The 17,423-nt window shown below is 38.3% G+C and overlaps 1 protein-coding gene and 1 pseudogene across 3 annotated transcripts in view; both read right to left on the minus strand.

Moving 5' to 3' along the window:
- TSHR (thyroid stimulating hormone receptor) overlaps positions 1 to 17,423 on the minus strand; it is a 177,298-nt gene that overhangs the window by 93,828 nt on the left and 66,047 nt on the right. The window lies entirely within an intron of this gene.
- On the minus strand, positions 2,007 to 6,726 carry LOC110743877 (annotated as a pseudogene).

Here is a 17,423-nt window from a genome sequence, read left to right on the forward strand (position 1 = left end):
ATGTCAGTCATTAATATTTATTCCTCTGTGAAGTTCATTGTTCTAATTTTCATTATTCAAAGGGGAAGTTCTATCCTTGAGGACACCCAAAAGTATGCTATTACATGGCAGCATCAGCAGCATCCTCAGCATTGGGAGAAAAAGCCACACAGCTCGTTCTCTGCACAAAGTTGTTGCTCCATAAATAATATAACAATAGAATCATTTCACCATTATCACGTCTCCTGCAAGGGTCACCACATGCCTTGTCCGATGAGGTCCTGAGATCCTGAGGTCAGTAGAGTCATAGCTGAGCAGGGCATGGGCATTTCTAAGTGAGAAGGCATGACAGTATGAGAGAAGTTTCCAGCATTGCAACCTTTTGCAGTTCACACAACACTTCAGATAAACTAGGTATAGTTACCCAGAAGAAATAAAGTTCAATTATTATAACTTCTTCTTGCTCAATCATCACTTTTCAGGGCTGCTTCAACTCTTAAACTCAAAGAAGCTACGGAGGAGAAAAATGACTCTCATCTGTAGGATTTGAGATTCCAACCTTTCATTCACTTGGCAGATGGATCCTGAAAGCTGCTAGGTGTCAGGCTTTGCACCCTCCCTGTTTTTGAGAATTGGTCCGAAGGCTTTAGTAAGAGTAAGGTGGGAGCTGAAGCACATATATTTGCTTAACTGTATTTAACATTTTTCTTTTTTAAACCATAGATTCAGATCTGGCTATACAATTGCACATATCTGAGTATTTTTTTTTCTCCTGGAATTACAAAGCCTTCATCTGGGGTGGTGTAGGAATGAAAGAAACTGCAAAAAGGCAAATTATTATATTTTCATTAGAAATTTAACTTTAGTCCTGTTTCTATCATAGGACAATTTTCACAAACACCAAAACGATTCGACAAAAAGCTATTTCTGGTCTTTCTGCTTTAGCAATTGGTAAAACTTCCACAAAATTTTAATCAGTAGAAAACTATGTAACGAGCATGTGTTTTTAACGTGAAGCTATGACTAATTATTCAAGAATACTACTTTCGGTTAAACTTCATACAAAAGGACAAGAAGAAAAAAATATGAGAAAACAGACCCTTTTTCTGCTTAAGTTCACAAATGGCAGAATCATAGTTGGCTGGATCAGAAACAGCAGGGCCCTTCAGAAACTTTAGAGTTTTTAAAAATGAGTTCTCACTATTTTGCCCAGGCTGGTGTCAAACTCCTGGGCTCAAGCGATCCTTCTGCTCCAGCCTTTCAAGTAGATGGGACTACACAGCATGTGCTGCTGTAACCCACTTAGATCTTCTGATTAAGCTATCAATAAAGGGTAAGAGCACTCAGTCATAAAATCCTTGAATAGACTTCTCATTCTCTGTGCTTCTCTCAATTCAAGGTAGCATGATGTCAACTCTGAAGTTGTTCCTGAAGATAAAGAGAAGGCGGATGACCAAGGCTAGAGCATGACCCATAACACGGAAAAGTGAATGTGTATAAAGTATAAGGCAACAGCTCTCTACCTCTGGTGGGCATCAGAAATACTTGCATACCATTCTAAACATATGAGGGCTTGGACTTCACTCCCTACTTCCAAAGATGAAGCTCCAGGCAGATAGGTCTTGCCAAACTTTAGTCAACAATTGTGATGTGTGCCACAGAGAACTAACTATTGGTACAATGTTTCTGCCAGGCATATGCACAACCTTTATTTTGCAAAACTGGAGATGATTTATCAATGGTGCATTTTACAAGATCACCACTGTAAGAATTCCTTTCTTTGTCTACCTTAGCTGCAGATTACTCACAACAGGCATGCATAAATGTCAATTCTCTTTATAACCTAAGTTAGAATTTTAAACGAGCTTTTGCTTTTCACACTTTGCTTCTTTTATGTGGTAGAGCTAGACTGTACTTTTTGACTTCTTGTTTGTAGCTAGTTTCACTGAAAATTCTGGTTTTCGTGTGCTGCTAATCTCTTGTTTTAAAGATAAAGAGAATTGTACACTTTTTTTTTTTTTTTTTTTAGAAAAAGACCATATGGAAAACATTCATCTTAGCAACTTCTGATAAAAAGAAAAAAGAAAAAACCCTGATTTTAACTTACCACTGATTTTTACTAAACTTTTAATCTTTAGTTTATGCAACAGAACCACAATTTCTTTTCCCAGTTATTAACACCCAGATTGTTTCAAACCCTAAAAGGAAAGTGCAAAACATCATGCGGTAGAATTTCTATGCCTTAGCTTCTGCAGTGTTTCTCTGTAAAGGGGCCAGGATGACCCCAACATTCCTGTCTTCACTCTCGGAGCTGTACAAATTATGCTTTTTGATGTATTCTTGGACAAGATCTAGTACAGTAATGGAGGCTCTGGCCCTTTCTAAGGGCTCTCCGGATTTTTGTGGATGAGGTATCATTAGGGATCCATTCATTCACCACATGAATGTTGCTCCAGTGTTTCCGTAGCACATCAGCTTCATAGATTAATTTCTGAGCAGCATTTCCAGCTTGAGTAATGCATGAGCCCATAGTCTGCCATGATTTGGGTGATGTCTTCACTCTTCCAGAAATTGGGAACACCAAAGGACTCCAGTAAATCTGCCCCACACAGCAGCTTAACCTTTGGCGTACCTTTTGTTTTTGGCTCTAGGGATTTCTTTTGACTAGAATTTTGTCTTTGTTCAGCTCATGGAATTCCTCTTCCGTCCAGGCCTTTCTAGTGTAGGTGAGTTCTGCCGGTGATCAAAGTTACTAGCCTCCAGTTTATCTTGATAGTGTCTTAGCATCTTGACAGTCTCTGTCCACTCCTTCTGAAGACTTTTCCATGTATCAACTTCCAATGATTTGGAATTCTTGGTGGCAAGTTCTGCCATGATGACCTGCTGATGGGCAGGAATGAGTCCCTTCTTCTTGTATGCATCATCAACGGGACAGATTATGCCTTTGACAACTCTATATCTTCCTGTTCAATTCATGCAGTCCTTGGCCAGTTCGAACAACCTGAGGTGCATCTTGGTGACAGGACTGAAGGAGCCACAAGCAAGAAGAACCACTTCAGTCTTCTCTGAATTTTCCATGGTAAGAACTTGAATTTGTTGATCTAAATGGAAAACTGTGACACCTCCCTTGTTGTTTTTACAAAGGAAATTCTTTGAACCTGAAGTGCCTTGCAAGGTAGGCGATTGGAACCATTTCGACTAGTGTGTCAACAGTCTTCTCTAAGGTGAGTTAGAAAAATGGTTTCATATTCAAATTGTAACTCTTTTCCATGCTTCTGCATTTGACACCTTCCCTCAAGGCATGTCCAGATGCAGTTTTCCTCAAAGACCCTCTTGGCCTCGCTGGGAAAAATCTCAGAAAGGCTGTGGTAGGAGCAGTTGAAGGAGAAACTGCCCCCATCCATGGATGTCTCAGGCTGCTCAAGTGGAAGTTTGTTTGGTTCTTTTTAATGATATCCATCTCTTTGTTCAATTTCTTATACAGATCATAAATTATTTCCCCAATGTATTTGAAATGTCTGTGTTCTTTTGTATCTCTCTGAGTTTCCTTAAGATTCACAAATTTCTATTGCTTTGTGTTAAGTAACTGGAGAATCACTGTGCTCATTTGGTAGCGTCATGTTCCTTGTGTCCCTCTGTTGATATCTGCGCATCTCGTGGAAGAGTTGCCTCTTCCTATTTTATACAGTAGCTTCCAGAGGGAAAGACTTTCACCTGAAGATGTATCCTAGGGAGTCAGCTGGGTAGAGTGCACTGGCTTTGGTTCTGGGTGAGGACAGTAGCGTAGTCTGTCTGAAGTTTCTGTAGTCAATGTCAGTGATACCTACAAGTGCCTCTGTGACCTAGGCTGCTAGAGTTTGTGTGTCTAGTTTGCTGGTTCTGGCGTTGCTTCCCTGTGGTCAAAGTGCCAGGCTGGTTCATGCAAGGGAGCATGGGATAGATCCACTGGCTCTGTGGTTACTCTCCTAGGGGCAGTTTGCTAAGCTAGTTTGCACATGAAGGGATCAAAGGGATAATACCTACTTTTAAAATCTGAAACAAGACATCCTAATGGTGTTCTAGAGTACCAAAGTGTAAATAAATAAGAAACAACATAGATTTGCCCTGAAAATATATTTAGTTCTTCAAGTTAAAGCCTCATGTTTTTTCCTAAATCTTAAATAATAATTCCTAGACAATACATAATATTTTTTTTACCATGCCTCAAATTATTGTTCAATTAAAAATACGTTTTTCCATAAACTTCTTTATCAAAATATAAACAAAGATACCCAGTCAGAGCCTAGGGTCACTCTGTCTCCTATGTGTGTAGTTCCTTCAAATGTATGACTGTAGGTTCACAAACTGGATTATGATTTCATGCCAAGAGTAGAATGGTAGCATGGAAGAAACCCATGTTCTTCTAAGCATAATGCTATGTATGTCACCAACAGGCCAGCTTTCCTTCTCCCCTTCCCCCGATGCAAAAGGGTGAACAGATTTATAAGAACTAGGGTTTATGCAGGTCATCAAGGGATACCCAAACCTTAGAGATTTCCTGATTATTTTATTAATTGAGGCAGCCAGTCAGAGCATGCTAGTTCCCATTATACCTCAACTTTTACAGAGAGATCTAAAGTCTTATCATGTTGTGATTTTATATGTAAAAGGCATTAAAACATGGTATATGCCCTGGCAAACCCCCATCATAATGAAAAAATGTCATGACCAAAAAGGAATATTTGCTCCATGTGTGCTATATTCAGAATGAATTTCCTACTGACAATCTTGTTGATTAAAATAAAAATAAAGCCACATACACATTTTCTCCTGACAATCCTCTCAATTAAAAAAATAATAAAAATGAAACCACATGATTTTCCAGTTTGAATGAAAAAGACTAAGTGGATGAGAAATGCATCTGTATCTGGGAGATCATACTCAATTCCATTCAGCATTATCAAAAACACTCTTCAGTGAAGTCTATCTGATTTAGAAAAGTTTGTTTCACAAAATGAAATACTATTGGTAAGAGAATCTAATTAGCATTTATTTCCCTGCCTGATTTTTAAAAGGTGCTTGTATTTGTCTTAATTCATTGAAAGAGAGAGAAAAGGATTAATACTCAAATATTTCATCCCATATAATAATTCAAGTAGAATTTACTTTAAAATTCAAGGCCAAACTTCAGATTTTTAAAGAAAATCTATTTTGATGTGATAACCTGGAGCTCAATCCTTGAGGTAAAAAATGGATTTCACCAAAAGCAATACAATTTTTGCTTGAAATTCAGTGAAGGATCAGTTTTCTGTGGTCTTTTAGCCAAGAGACAAGGGGAAAAAAATGAACTCGGTTCATTTTTTAAATTCTGGTTTAGTGTCAGAGAGCAGGCAATTGAAAGCTCTTTGTGAAAGTGATTTCTTTGTTTTCCCTAAGAGCTCTTGAATGTTCATACTGGAACACTGGTGACCTTGTTTATACCAACGCTGTATCAGTCACCATCAACTGCCTTCTGTGCTACAATAAATATGCTCCAGTACTTGTAGGTCCAAAGTTTCTAGGGCCTATCAACACAATTTCTTAAACATCAAGAGCCTGGTAGTTATGGCAAAAGAGGCTTTGTGCAGAACCCTCCTGAACCCAGCACAATTCCTAGCACATCCATCCCATACTGTAGTTCAAAGTGCAGTGTTAAGTAATTACAGAATATAAATTATTTTGAGGCAGTTCTAGTGAATTATTTTTATAGTGCTGAGGTTTAGAAATTCCAGACGTTGTTGTACAGTCTCAACAAACTATGTAATAGACAACTGGCAAGGATGCAGAATCCATGGGTATATATTTTTTAAGAAAGGTCAAGTTATTCTTTCACCCTCTTTTCTTTAGAAAAAAAGTCAAATGCTTTGATTAACTGATAGGTTACCAGGTAGTCTGAAGAACAGTTTCCAAGAATGGCCCGCATTCCTTTCTACCACATAGTACAGAAAATTTTTATTTCTATAAAGTAAGCATAAAGATTTAGGCTGATTTGAGTTTTTTTCTCGCTAACACATTTTAAAACTGAAAATCAAGTCACATATATTTTTACTTATTTTCTCTCCATCATAAATAAACTGCTCAGGGTGCAGATACAGAACTGTAACAATCCAAATCAGGATAGCTCTCTTTTTGCTCCCCTTCCACATCTCCCTCTTTTCTCCCTTTCTCCCTTTGCTATCATGCTATATGATCTGAACTCCTAGGGTATGAAATATAGATGAGAAACTAATATATATAATCCTCAAAAGTAAATCATAGAACAGTTTTATAACACTGAGTTAAATAAGATGAAGAAGGGAAAATATGTCCTTATAATTTAAAAAAAAAACCCTGACAATACCTATTGCTGAAATAAGGAATACCTTCTCAAAGATTTGGAACTAAGATTTACATGGGAAAAGGGAGTGAAATAACTCTGGGGAAATCACGATGGCCTTTATTATGGTTTTTCATTCCTTCAAAGTTTACAAAATGATTCATATTTTCTATTTCTTCATGTGTCAGTTTTGGTAAATTGTTTTTTATAGGGATTTATCCATTTTATTAAAAATTTCAAATTTAGAGACATAAAGTTAATATCTTTAAATAATATAATTTAAAAATATCTATAGACTCTGTGATAATAGACTCCTTTTTAATTTATGATTCTTCATTTCCTTGATCAACCTTACCAATGGTTTATCGATTTTATTAGTCTTTTCGAATAATCCATTTGGCGGTTCCAAGATGGCCAAATAGGAACAGCTCCAGTCTACAGCTCCCAGTGTGAGCGACACAGAAGACGGTGATTTCTGCATTTCCAACTGAGATACTGGGTTCATCCCACTGGGGCTTGTCAGACAGTGGGTGCAGGACGGTGGGTGCAGCCCACTGAGCATGAACCGAAGCAGGGTGAGGCATCAACTCACCCGGGGAGCTCAAGGGGTCAGGGAATTCCCTTTCCTAGCCAAGGGAAGCTATGACGGACAGCACTTGGAAAACTGGGTCACTCCCACGCTAATACTGTGCTTTTCCAACGGTCTTAGCAAACAGGACACCAGGAGATTATATCCTGCACCTGGCTCGGAGGGTCCTACACCAATGGACCGTTGCTCATTGCTAGCACAGCAGTCTGAGATCGAACTGCAAGGCAGTAGCCAGGCTGGGGGAGGGGCATCTGCCATTGCTGAGGCTTGAGTAGGTAAACAAAGCAGCAGGGAAGCTCGAACTGGGTGGAGCCCACCACAGCTCAAGGAGGCCTACCTGCCTCTGTAGACTCCACCTCTGGGGGCAGGGCATAGCTGAACAAAAGGCAGCAGAAACCTCTGCAGACTTCAATGTCCTTGTCTGACAGCTTTGAAGAGAGTAGTGGTTCTCCCAGCACGTAGTTTGAGATCCGAGAACAGACATACTGCCTCCTTAAGTGGGTCCCTGATCCCCAAGTAGCCTAACTGGAAGGCACCCCCAGTAGGGGCAGACTGACACCTCACACGGCCAGGTAACCCTCTGAGATGAAGCTCCCAGAGGAATGATCAGGCAGCCACATTTGCTGTTCAGCAATATTCGCTCTTCTGCTGCCTCCTCTGCTGATACCCAGGCAAACAGCGTCTGGAGTGGACCTAAAGCAAACTCCAACAGACCTGCAGCTGAGGGTCCTGACTATTAGAAGGAAAACTAACCAACAGAAAGGACATCCACACCAAAACCCCATCTGTACGTCGCCATCATCGAAGACCAAAGGTAGATAAAAGACAAAGATGGGGAAAAAACAGAGCAGAAAAGCTGAAAATTCTAAAAATCAGAGTGCCTCTCCCCCTCCAAAGGAACGCAGCTCCTTGCCAGCAATGGAACAAAGCTGGATGGAGAATGACTTTGATGAGTTGAGAGAAGAAGACTTCAGACGATCAAACTTCTCCAAGCTAAAGGAGGAAGTTTGAACCCATTGCATAAATGACCTGATGGAGCTGAAAACCATGGCACGAGAAGTACGTGATGAATGCACAAGCTTCAGTAGCCATTTAGATCAACTGGAAGAAAGGTATCAGTGATTGAAGATCAAATGAGTGAAATGAAGCGAGAAGTTTAGAGAAAAAAGAGTAAAAAGAAATGAACAAAGCCTCCAAGAAATATGGGACTATGTGAAAAGATCAAATCTACGTCTGATTGGTGAACCTGAAAGTGACAGGGAGAATGGAACCAAGTTGGAAAACACCCTGCAGGATATTATCCAGGAGAACTTCCCCAACCTAGCAAGGCAGGCCAACAATCAAATTCAGGAAATACAGAGAGCAACACAAAGATACTCCTCAAGAAGAGCAACTCCAAGACACATAATTGTCAGATTCACCAAAGTTGAAATGAAGGAAAAAATGTTTAGGGCAGCCAGAGAGAAAGGTCGGGTTACTCACAAAGGGAAGCCCATTAGACTAACAGTGGATCTCTTGGCAGAAACTCTACAAGCCAGAAAAGAGTGGGGGCCAATATTCAACATTCTTAAAGAAAAGAATTTTCAACCCAGAATTTTATATCCAGCCAAACTAAGCTTCATAAGTGAAGGAGAGATAAAATCCTTTACAGACAAGCAAATGCTGAGAGATTTGTCACCAAGAGTCCTGCCCTACAACAGTTCCTGAAGGAAGCACTAAACATGGAAAGGAACAACTGATACCAGACACTGCAAAAACATGCCAGATTGTAAAGACCATTGATGCTAGGAAGAAACTGCATCAACTAATGAGCGAAATAACCAGCTAATATCAGAATGACAGGATCAAATTCACACATAGCAATATTAACCTTAAATGTAAATGGGCTGAATGCTCCAATTAAAAGACACAGACTGGCAAATTGGATAAAGAGTCAAGACCCATCAGTGTGCTGTATTCAGGAGACCCATCTCATGTGCAGAGACACACATAGGCTCAAAATAAAGGGATGGAGGAAGATCTACCAAGCAAATGGAAAAAAAAAAGAAGGCAGGGGTTGCAATCCTAGTCTCTGTTAAAATGGACTTTAAACCAACAAAGATCAGAAGAGACAAAGAAGGCCATTACGTAATGGTAAAGGGATCAATTCAACAAGAAGAGCTAACTGTCCTAAATATATATGCACCCAATACAGGAGCACCCAGATTCATAGAGCAAGTCCTTAGAGACTTACAAAGAGACTTAGACTCCCACACAATAATAATGAGAGTCTTTAACACCCCATTGTCAACATTAGACAGATCAATGACACAGAAAGTTAAAAAAGACATCCAGGAATTGAACTTATCTCTGCACCAAGCAGAACTAATAGACTTCTGCAGAACTCTCCATCCCAAATCAACAGAATATACATTCTTCTCAGCACCACATTGCACTTATTCCAAAAGTGACCACATAGTTGGAAGTAAAGCACTCTTCAGCAAATGTAAAAGAACAGAAATTAGAACAAACTGTCTCTCAGACCACAGTGCAATCAAACTAGAACTCAGGATTAAGAAACTCACTCAAAACCACTCAGCTACATGGAAACTGAACAACCTGCTCCTGAATGACTACTGGGTACATAACGAAATGAAGGCAGAAATAAAGATGTTCTTTGAAACCAATGAGAACAAAGACACAACATACCAGAATCTCTGGGACACATTTAAAGCAGTGTGTAGAGGGGAATTTATAGCACTAAATGCCCACAAGAGAAAGCAGGAAAGATCTAAAATTGACACCCTAACATCACAATTAAAAGAACTAGAGAAGCAAGAGCAAACACATTCAAAGCCAGCAGAAGGCAAGAAATAACTAAGATCAGAGCAGAACTGAAGGAGACAGAGACACAAAAAACCCTTCAAAAAATCAATGAATCCAGGAGCTGGTTTTTTGAAAAGATCAACAAAATTGATAGACTGCTGGCAAGATGAATAAAGAAGAAAAGAGAGAAGAATCAAATAGACTCAATAAAAAATGATAAAGGGGATATTACCACCGATCCCACAGAAATACAAACTATCATCAGAGAATACTATAAACACCTCCATGCAAATAAGCTAGAAAATCTAGAGAAATGGATAAATTCCTGGACACATACACCCTCCCAAGACTAAACCAGGAAGAAGTTGAATCCCTGAACAGACCAATAACAGGCTCTGAAATTGAGACAATAATTAATAGTCTACCAACCAAAAAAAGTCTGGGACCAGACGGATTCAGTCAAATTCTACCAGAGGTACAAGGAGGCGCTGGTACCATTCCTTCTGAAACTATTCCAATCAATAGAAAAAGAGGGAATCCTCCCTAACTCATTTTATGAGGCCAGCATCATCCTGATACCAAGGCCTGGCAGAGACACAACAAAAAAAGAGAATTTTAGACCAATATCCCTGATGAACATCGATGCAAAAATCCTCAATAAAATACTGGCAAACCGAATCCAGTAGCACATCAAAAAACTTATCCACCATGATCATGTCGGCTTCATCCCTGGGATGCAAGGCTGGTTCATCATACACAAATCAATCAATGTAATCCATCATATAAACAGAACCAAAGAGAAAACCCACATGATTATCTCAATAGATGCAGAAAAGACCTTTGACAAAATTCAACAGCCCTTCGTGCTAAAAACTCTCAATAAATTTGGTATTGATGGAATGTATCTCAAAATAATAGAGCTATTTATGATAAACCCACAGCCAATATCATACTGAATGGGCAAAAACTGGAAGCATTCCCTTTGAAAACTGGCACAAGACAGGGATGCCCTCTCTCACCACTCCTATTCAACATAGTATTGGAAGTTCTGGCCAGGGCAATCAGGCAGGAGAAAGAAAGAAATGGTATTCAGTTAGGAAAAGAGGAAGTCAAATTGTCCCTGTTTGCAGATGACATGATTGTCTATTTAGAAAACCCCATCGTCTCAGCCCCAAATCTCCTCAAGCTGATAAGCAACTTCAGCAAAGTCTCAGGATACAAAATCAATGTGCAAAAATCACAAGAATTCCTGTACACCAATAACAGACAAACAGAGAGCCAAATCATGAGTGAACTCCCATTCACAATTGCTTCAAAGAGAATAAAATACCTAGGAATCCAACTTACAGGGGATGCGAAGGACCTCTTCAAGGAGAACTACAAACCACGACTCAACGAAATAAAAGAGGACACAAACAAATGGAAGAACATTCTATGCTCACGGATAGGAAGAATCAATATCATGAAAATGGCCATACCGCCCAAGGTAATTTATAGATTCAATGCCCTCTCCATTAAGCTACCAATGACTTTCTTCAAGACTTGGAAGAAACTACTTTAAAGTTCATATGGAACCAGAAAAGAGCCCGCATTGCCAAGACAATCCTAAGCCAAAAGAACAAAGCTGGAGGCATCACACTACCTGACTTCAAACTATACTACAAAGCTACAGTAACCAAAAGAGCATGGTACTGATACCAAAACAGAGATATAGATCAATGGAACTCAACACAGCCCTCAGAAATAATACCACACATCTACAACCATCTGATCTTTGACAAACCTGACAAAAACAAGAAATGGGGAAAGGATTCCATATTTAATAAATGATGCTGGGAAAACTGGCTAGCCATATGTACAAAGCTGAAACTGAACCCCTTCCTTATACCTTATACAAAAATTAATTCAAGATGGATTAGAGACTTAAATGTTAGACCTAAAACCATAAAAACCCTAGAGGAAAACCTAGGCAATATCATTCAGGACAGTCATGGGCAAGGACTTCATGTCTAAAACACCAAAAGCAATGGCAACAAAAGCCAAAATTGACAAATGGGATCTAATTAAACTAAAGAGCTTCTGCACAGCAAAAGAAACTACCATCAGAATGAACAGACAACCTACAGAATGGGAGAAAATTTTTGCAATCTAATCATCTGACAAAGGGCTAATATCCAGAATCTACTAAGAACTCAAACAAATTTACAAGAAAAAAACAAACAACCCCATCAAATAGTGGGCAAAGGATATGAACAGACACTTCTCAAAAGAAGACATTTATGCAGCCAACAGACATATGAAAAAATGCTCATCATCACTGGCCATCAGAAAAGTGCAAATCAAAACCACAATGAGATACCATCTCACACCAGTTAGAATGGCGATCATTAACAAGTTGGGAACAACAGGTGCTGGAGAGGATGTGGAGAAATAGGAATGCTTCTACACTGTTGGTGGGACTGTAAACTAGTTCAACCATTGGAAGACAGTGTGGCGATTCCTCAAGGATCTAGAACTAGAAATACCATTTAACCCAGCCATCCCATTACTGGGTATATACCCAAAGGATTATAAATCATGCTGCTATAAAGACACATGCACGTGTATGTTTCTTGCGGCACTATTCACAATAGCAAAGACTTGGAACCAACCCAAATGCCCATCAATGATAGACTGGATTAAGAAAATGTGGCACATATACACCATGGAATACTATGCAGCCATAAAAAAGGATGAGTTCTTGTCCTTTGTAGGGAGATGGATGAAGCTGGAAACCATCATTCTCAGCAAAGTATTGCAAGGACAAAAAACCAAACACCGCATGTTCTCACTCATAGGTGGGAATTGAACAATGAGAACACTTGGGCACAGGAAGGGGAACATCACACACTGGGGCCTGTCATGGGGTGGGGGGAGCGGGGAGGGATAGCGTTAGGTGATATACCTAATGTAGATGATGAGTTAATGGGTGCAGCACACCAATATGGCACATGTATACATATGTAACAAACCTGCACATTGTGCATGTGTATCCTAGAACTTAAAGTATAATAATAATAAAAAAATCAAATAATCCATTTTTGGTTTAAAAAATTTTAGTTATTAAAAATTATAAAATGTCTGATAATTAATATTCTGAATCTCCTGTGCATTCATTTCTTTAACTGGTGTTTCTCTCAATTTTTTATTACATCATCGTCTCTTCTCATTTATCTGTTACTTTTTATTGTGTGCAAGATGTTGTATATAAAAAGTGTTGAAATCATTTGAAGCTAAAATTATATTTAAAATTATATTTCCTGGCTGGGAGGATTTCCATTTGCTCATGGCCGTTAGGGGCACTAGCAATCTTATATTACTATAGTCCAATTAGAGGAGCTAAGATGGTTGAATGCTAGACTTCTGTCCCAAGTCTTTTTTCCCACTACCTCTTACTACCAGATGGAGCCCTATGGGATCCCAACTCAATGTAGGGGATTTATCAAAGATCCCTTTTTCATAGATTTTTTTTTCTTACTGCCTAGCCCTATAGCTCTGCCAAACCTCTGCTCAACTATTCCTTTGATTACCTCCTCCAGAATCACATTCCTAGGATTTACCTCTCTGACTTCCCCTTTTCTCCCCTTTATTTCATAATTCTTTACTATTTTGTGATTTAAAAGATTTTTTAATCCTACTTTGTTAATTTTTCTTACCAGGAGTGGTTTATCTGATATAAACCAGCATTCCTGGAAGGATAAGTTCGTTATATTTTGTTTTTAATATTTACCATTGGTCTGTGATTTCTAAGGTCAATTTTTCAGAGTATGAAAGGCTTATGATCTACTTGAGTTCCTCTAGTAATTTCTTTGTTACTTTGTAAGACGTAACTTTATGTAATATTGCAAGGTCTCTCTTCCTTTAAACAGTTTAATTTCCCACTCTGAATGATGTTTTTAGAATATGTCCAGTTACATCTTCTTGCTTTTCTTTTTGGCTACAGCATTTTGGTTAGTTATGTGCTTAATCTTAGATCAGCCTTAGTCTCAGATCAGCCTTAAACAATATATTTTAAAAATGAGAAGATCGGCACTTAAATTTCCTCACATTTTCATTTCCCTCTTGCTCCTGATTTTTGTTAGTTATATTATTTTTATAAAGGGATAACTTACTATATTTCTACTCTGTTCTGTACACCCTACTTTCCTGAAGTCATTTTAACCTTACTTTTAAATGTAAAATGACTTAATGCTCATTGCTCATCATTTATATCTTGGTTGACCTAGTTGGCTAACAGCTTTTTAAAAGCTCATGTAGATTTTTTCTCCTACATTTTGCACATTTGAAAAAGTTATTGCACAGATGGGCAGAATAAACAAGCCTGGTGTGTCTGGGTATATAATTTGGGGGTCACACTTTATTTCCCTGAGAACTTGATGATTTCATTATTCCTAGCACTGAATGTAGATAAATTTGAAGCTAGCTTAATTCTTTTGCTTTTCAGATAAGATATTTATGCCCTTACCTTTTTAAGGTACTCTTGGGTTCCCTATTTTTCTTTGAAGTTCCTTAACTTTACTAGATTATGCATGGAAATTAATGAATATTTATATCTGCTGGAATATTGTGTGTCCTTTAATTCTATAGATTCAAATCTTTTATTTTAGGAGGCTTTTTGATATAACTTTGGATATTTTTGTTCTCCACTTGTTCTGTTCTTGTCCTTAAAAACAAGAATGTTGAATGTTTTACATATAATTTCTAATAAAAATCCAATGTGTTGTACCTGTTCAATTTCTTCTGTGCTCTAGATCTACAAGTTTTTCCTACTCTAGTCTTTATTCTTTTCTATTTCATTTTGCTCCGCTTTCTCAAGATGTCATGATTGTCTTGACTTATAATTTCAACATGGGCAACATTGCTTTTCCCATCAAAGCCTTTATTTCTTTTTTTTTTTTTTCTTTTTTGAGATGGAGTTTCACTCTTGTTGCCCAGGCTGGAGTGCAGTGGCACGATCTCAGCTCACTGCAACCTCCGCCTCCTGGGTTCAAGTGATTCTTTTGCCTCAGCCTCCTGAGTAGCTGGGATTATGGTAGCTGGGATTATGCCACCACACTTGGCTAATTTTTGTATTTTTTTTAGTAGAGACGGGGTTTCACCATGTTGGCCAGGCTGGTCTCGAACTCCTGATTTCAGGTGATCCACCTGCCTCAGCCTCCCAAAATGCTGGGATTACAGGTGTGAGCCACCGTGGCCGACCCAAAGCCTTTATTTCTTTGATGCTTTTATTTTGCTCTTTTACTTCTATCCCAAGATCTATGAAATAATTTGTTTGAAAAATTTTTATTGCCTTACCTTTTTTTTTTAAACTTGAGACTTTATATATTAGCTTTGGAGTCCTAATTCAGAAAGGTCACCTTATTCATTAAGTTTTATGAACTCACAGATAACTTCAGTCACAAGTTTTATCTGCTCTAGGGCAATAAAAATATTTTTGGTGGTTGTCCTTTTTATGATTTTTATTTATTCTTTTGCTTTTCTTCTTTATGTAAATAGAGTAATTTCTGCATAAATCCTATGCTGATTACTTTTCGATAATGAGGGGATTTTTCTCTGGAGGTGACAGAATAATGCGTGAAAATATGGAAGGGGCAGAGAGGTGCTGTGTGATAGTAGAAAGACTTTTTTTAGTTCATAGCAAGGTCTCAAATAATATGAGGATGTCTGTGTTTGCATGCGTGTGCATGCACACACACAAGTATGTCGATTGTGTGGTTTAGTTGTAATCTTTCTTTACTCATCCATCCATCATACAAATATTTATTGTGCACCTCCTTTGTGCCAGGTACCGCTCTAGGTTTGAAGAATATAGCAACAGATAAATCAGAAAAAAAGTTTCTGCCTCCGTGGAGTTTACATTCAATGGGGGCTAAAAATTGACAGCTTCAAGCTGCTTATCATTCAGTTCCTCATCTGGTCTTCCAAACAGATAGTTTCTTGCAGAGTTAGCTTGTCTGCATGTGTCTTCATTTGTCATCACATCCCCTGCATTGGATGAGTTTCTTGTGGGGTTTCAGGAGCTCCCTGAGGTCATCCATCTCATTCTATCATGTCTTACCCCTTGATGTGTATCGCCTACTTCAAAGACCTCTGCACTGTCATCCTTTGAGCTCCAGTAACCATCTTCTGTCAGTTTCTTGCCTCTCTCTCTGGTCCAGATTCACTATACTTGCCAGCCTTTCTTCATATATATTACAGTTGAAGTTAATGAAGAGTTTCTAATCATTACAAATGGGAGTGTGTATTGCTAAATTTCCTTGTTGCTTTTGGCTTTTTTCCATAAAGCAGTTTAGGGATCAAAATGTCTTTAGTATCCTGAAACTAAATATTTCATCCTTTCACTTTCAAAGTGAGGGAACTCAAGCCTAGGAGGTTCAGTGATTTGTTGAACGTCTCACGTATAATTTTTAATAAAAATTTCATCCTAGAACCGAAGTTTCTGGGCTCCCAGTTTAATGTATTGTCTATTATATTTTATTTTTATGTGAAAGATACATCAATATCAAGGAAACAAATCAATATTATAGATTTAGTCATAGAAACAGCTTCAGATTTGTCCAAAGCCAACTTCCCATCTCTTCTCATGTTTAAAAAGAAAAAAAAACAACATAACTACGTATTTATACTGATTTATCCATTGGAATAATTAGGGTTCAAGTCTACCTTTGAATTGCAAGCTTAGTTATACATAATTTTAAAAAATAAACATATTGAAACCCTTTTAGGAGATTTGCAACAATTTTAAAAAACTTGCAGTTGAGCCATATGGCCTGGAAATGTTTTTAAAAATTAAGAAAAAACTAGGTAGATACTAGTCTATTTTATCCTTTATTATGATGAAATACATACAAATCTATTATAAAAAGTTAAAATTTATCAAAACTTTCAAACGCAAATACAGACTGCACATGTGCCATTCACAGTGAAGAGAAATGTGAGCAAACATAAAGTATTAAATCATTACTGCATACAATTAACTGTAGTACATACTGTACTGCAAAAATTTCATAGCCACCTCCTATTGCTATTGTGCTAAGCTCAGGCGCTGCAAGTATCTGCTTAAAATTTCATGTCACTAATTATCTCTGTATAAGCCGTTTGTGTCTCCAGTAAATTCCATATTACAGTAAAAAGTGACCTGTCACGGTTCTCACGTATTTTTTGTTGTATTTAGTGCAACACTCTAGACCTTGAATAACACCATGGGATCTATACAAAGTGCCATTAGTGTTGCCAAAAGTGCTCCAAGAAGCAGAGAAAAATCATGACAAGAAAAAGTTTAACTGCTTGATATGTACCACAGATTGAGGTCTGCAGCTGGGATTGCCTGCCATTTCAAGATGAATGAATCTAGTGTAAGGTGCATTGTTAAAAAAGAAAGAAAATTCATGAGGCTGTCACTACAGCTACACCAGCAGGCGTAAAAACTTGTACTTTTTGCAAAATACCTTTTCATCTCATATTGAAAATGGAGCTTTTCATCTCATATTGAAAATGGAGCTTTTCATCTCATATTGAAAATGGAGCACTGTCTCATGGCCCAGAAATGGAGCTTTTTATGTAGGTGCAGGAATTGCTGCCGAGGCATACCTGGCTAGGTGCAGTGGCCCAAGCCTGTAATCCCAGCACTTGGGAGGCTGAGGCGGGCGGATCACAAGGTCAGGAGGTCAGGGTATC

The sequence above is a fragment of the Papio anubis genome, chromosome 7, assembly GCF_008728515.1.
Source record: "Papio anubis isolate 15944 chromosome 7, Panubis1.0, whole genome shotgun sequence".
In the NCBI taxonomy this organism is placed as follows: Eukaryota; Metazoa; Chordata; class Mammalia; order Primates; family Cercopithecidae; genus Papio; species Papio anubis.